The sequence below is a fragment of the Peromyscus californicus genome, unplaced genomic scaffold (assembly GCF_007827085.1).
Source record: "Peromyscus californicus insignis strain IS unplaced genomic scaffold, ASM782708v3 Scaffold_4__1_contigs__length_199733344, whole genome shotgun sequence".
Taxonomy (NCBI): domain Eukaryota; kingdom Metazoa; phylum Chordata; class Mammalia; order Rodentia; family Cricetidae; genus Peromyscus; species Peromyscus californicus.
Window position 1 is genome coordinate 6,524,573 of NW_026294562.1, and position 4,435 is coordinate 6,529,007.

The following is a 4,435-nucleotide window of genomic DNA, read 5'->3' on the forward strand; positions in this document are numbered from 1 at the left end:
AGTTCCCTTGCTCTCTTGTAGGGATGGGGTGAGGGCTAAGTTGCCCTTACTTGGCAGTAGGATTACTGTCACAGCTCGGGTCTCAGCCACTTGGTGACAGAGGTCTTTCCTGTATAGTAGAAGCCAATGTCCTTTTCTGGTCACCACAACTACATCCTATCTGGAGGAAGCCATTTCTCTGAGTTGCAGGTGTCCCATCTACCAAAGGAGAAGTTTGGATGAGGTTTCTTCAAAGTCACTCAGTAAAGCCGTTCTTCCACACCTCTACAGGCAGAACCAGAATTTTGGTTTGCTTTGAAAGGTCCATTTTTTCCAGGAGTCTGTATTTCTCATTGAAGAAACTATAAAATACAAGCTTAAAAAGGCTGCAGAGGAGGCGTGTTGTGGAATATTATTTTAACTGGGCAAAGATGTGTTACATTTGTTTCTGCTGCATTTGTTTAATGATGTAAGGATGTGTTACATTTGTTTCTGCTGCATTTGTTTAACTATGAAAAGGTGTGTTGCTGTTTCACCTTGCCTGCCTAAGGCCCCCTCGTTTCACTTCAGCCTGTCTGGCTTCTTTCTCCAGGTCAACACAGAGAAAGGCCTACACTGGCTTCAGACAGAAAAGCGCTTTCAGGTACTCATGGGAGGGATGGAGAGGGGATGGCAAAGTGGTTGTTTTGCAGCCTCTGAAACAGCCTCCTGTGTGAGAAGAAACCATGAGAAAGTGGAAAGAAGAGTGGGATTTTTATCAGGTTTGTGTAAGCAGTGTGTGGGTGGGGGTTGTCAAAGAGGGCCAGCGGAACACAGCTCAGCGTGTCTGTCCTCTTGGCTGGTCTTAGACCTCTGGGTGCTGGCTGCCTCCACATCTTCAGGTGGTTTGGGGGACTAAAAGGAGCAGCTAGTTGGTGACGCGTCAGTCTGTGTGCTGTCCTCCAGGGAAGGAGGGTGACAATGAAGCCTTTTCATTTCTCCTGTGGGGTGTCCTCATGGAGCACTATCTATACACACCACAGAGATGACATCATGGAACATCACCTGTATACACCACAGGGATGTCATCATGGAGCATCACCTGTATACACCACAGAGATGTCATCATGGAGCATCACCTGAATACACAACAGCCCCTGAGAAGAGGACAGCACCTTCCTAGGATAGCAAATGTCAAGGACTTGTTCACCCACAGAGAACAAGTCTCTAGTCCAGTTACTAGTAGGAAAAGCAAACCTTTCTGCAAGGGAACTGTGGTGGCAGACTTCCAGAGACTGTTGAGAGGACACAGATGGCCACTGGCACCTGCTCGTCCATAGTATCATTCTTCTGCCTGGCCTCCTTACCCCCGCCCCCAAGGACATTTAGTCCTGGATCTGGCCAAGACACAGAGGGCAGAGAACTCACGCTCCCCAGTCTCTGGTCTGGGAAGGAATGACTGACTGTCACATGTGGCTTTTAGCTAAATCCTTTGTCATAGCTGTTAATGGTAGGTGAAACTCCTGACCTAGAGGAAATTGGATGCTGCTTGGATTAATTGCCCCCCCTCTCCTGTATGTGCATGCATGAAAGTGTGTATGTGTGTGTGCAGGTGTACATGCATCTATATACACACATAGATGTACGTGCATGTTCACATATGTAGGCGTATATGCACATGTGCAGGTGTATATTCACACATGAGGTATACATGCACGTATATACACAGGTACAGATGTGTATGCATAGATATACACACATGCTGGTAAATACTAGGTGTATATGGAGATCACAGGCTGGGGTCAGTTGTCTTCCTCAATCTATCTCCACCTTCTCTTGTGAGGCAGGCTCTCAAGCTCACTGCTTTGGGTAATCTTCCTGTCAGTGGAATTACAGACCTGTGGCTGCTGTGGTGGCTTGTTTTGTTTTTAAAATGTGGGTTTGGGGAGTGGATCTAACACACAGCCCCCTGTTCATTCAATAAGATTTGTCAGCTGAGCTGTCTCCCTAGAATAAGAAAACTATCAGTTCTCCAAGGACTGCATACTGGGACATTGCAGTCTCGGTGAGTCCCTCAGTCAAACTAGACAGCATTATTCCACCACAAGTTGTGTGTGTCTCACCAGTTGTGTGCAGCTTCAGAGCATTGTCTTAGCATCCTCTCCCTTATTTCTCAAAGCATTCCAGTGAAGCAGAAACTTTTGTCATCCCCACTTTTCAGACAGAAAAGCTAAGCCTTGGGAATGCAGTCTGCTAAGAAATGGTGCAGGCTTGCTAGGCTCGGAAAAACCCTGCTGCATGACTGCTGCGTTTACCCTGACTGCATGGCTCCTGTGTTTACCCCTGCTGTAGGTTGTCCTCAGCTATGAGGTGGACCAAGTATTGGAAGGGACTTCCTTCACATTTGTGTTGATGAAGAAGCTGAACCTCAGCGAGATTTCTCGATGGTCAATAGACTGCCTGTCTTCAGGTCCTGCCTGTACGTCCTGGGTACACATCCTGGGTGCATGCCCTCCGAGCTCTGTCACCTTGGGGTAGGTTCCGTGATTTTTCTCTGTGTTTCTGCAGCTGTAAAATGGGGCTGATAAGGGCTGGAGAGATGGCTCAGAGGTTAAGAGCACTAACTGCTCTTCCAGAGGTCCTGAGTTCAATTCCCAGCAACCACATGGTGGCTCACAACCATCTGTAATGAGATCTGGTGCCCTCTTCTGGCCTGAAGTCATACATGCTGTATACATAATAAATAAATCTTTAAAAAAAAAAAAAAAAATGGGGCTGATAATGGTGCCTAACTTATGGCATTACCGTGAGACTTAAGTAAAATAACCGTCAATGAGTGCACAGTACAACACATGATTGCTATTTTGCTAGTACTGTTTATAACTGAAAATCAGGAATAAATTCCCAATAATCTTGGGCATTTATACATTGAAATGTACATGTACATGAATGTATAAATGCCCATGTACAATGTATATGTACAATGTACATTTATTATATGTTTAATATGTCATTTATTATACGTTTAATATGTAATACATTATAAAAATATGAACTACTAGTAATTTTTAGAACATACTAGTAAAAACATGCTCACAATATTTAGTGAAAAGTAGATTACAGGACATTGTGGATAGTATGATCATTGATTTAAATTGGACACACATCCACAGACATACATCAACCCATTTGTCTATCACAAATACAACACCAAGGGGCTGTGGTTAAGAGTGCATACTGTACTTATAGAAGAGTTCTCCCAGCACCCATGAGAGGTGGCTCACAACCTCCTGTAATTCTATCTCTAGGGGATCCTACACCCTCTTCTGAACTCTGTAGGCACCTGCCCTCACATGTACATAACACTCCCCTCACACATACACTCCATTAAAAATGAAATAAGTCTAAAAGACAGCTGCACCAAAATTCTACTACACATTCAGAAGTTGTTATCTGCTGGAGAAGGGGATTCTGGCTGAGTTTTGCCCCTGGCTTGTGTTTTTCATACAATGAGATGAGTCGCTTTCAGAACATAAGCAATGCCCAGAAATAAGAATGCTGCCACCCTTGATGTCTGCTGACTTGGAACCTTGCTCTCCACAGCAGCATTTGACCTCAGGGCTTCCTTTTGCACGTAGGAGAGTGAGTGGCCCATTCCCTATCTGCCTCCATCACAAGGGCACCTGCCTCGGCCCATGGGATGTCCGCAAAGGCCTTTCATCCCAGGCACAGAATGGAAACATCCTCCAGGACCGTCAACCCTGCAGCCTGGCGCCAGGTAGCACTTTGTCAACTGTCTCTGGCTTGTGCACTGTTTGAGCCAATTCTTTTCAAGATGAACTTGAATTTTCTTCTCTGATTTTATATGTTAAGTTGGTGACTGGTCTCTGGTTTCTCTGACAGTGTTGTTTGGAGAGGCAGCCTGGAGCTGCCATAGATGGATCTCATGAGAATTTAGGGAGCCCACAGCATTTCATTTATTAAACCTTTCTACCTCACAACAGCCCGTATGAATGGGGTATGCCTCCTCTTCATTCTAGTCTTTAAAACCCACTAAAAACCAAAACTAAACAACAATAACAATAAACCAAAAACAAAAGCAAAACCCAAACCCTTCACATTTCATCCTAATATTCCTATGTTTATTTTAATATAAATAAATGATAAGGTTTTGTGTTGCCAGTTAAAAACTAACATAAAAATAGAATTTGAAACATTTGAGTGCAAGTGTATCTCAGTTGGTGAGCACAGTCCCACCTCTGGGCACACCAGCTAGTGCTCCTATCTATGGCCAGCCCTGAGTTTGAAAAGTGAGGCATCCTTCTGTCCTTCAGCTTTCTCTCTGTGGTTCCTAGAAGGGTGAAGATGGAGAACAACCTGGGGTATCAGTTCTCACTTCCCCTTGTTTGAGATAAGATGGGGTTCCTTTTTCATATCTGTGTTTCTAGATGGCCCATGAACTTTAGAGGATTTTCCT

At 44.6% G+C, this 4,435-nt stretch overlaps 1 long non-coding RNA gene across 1 annotated transcript; it reads left to right on the forward strand.

The window, feature by feature from the left end:
• The first annotated feature begins 570 nt into the window (after nt 1-570).
• Nucleotides 571-3,757, forward strand: LOC128094647 (uncharacterized). The gene is made up of 3 exons (XR_008213021.1): nt 571-622; nt 2,311-2,492; nt 3,597-3,757. It is a non-coding gene; the product is annotated as an uncharacterized LOC128094647 (long non-coding RNA).
• Nucleotides 3,758-4,435: the final 678 nt, after the last annotated feature.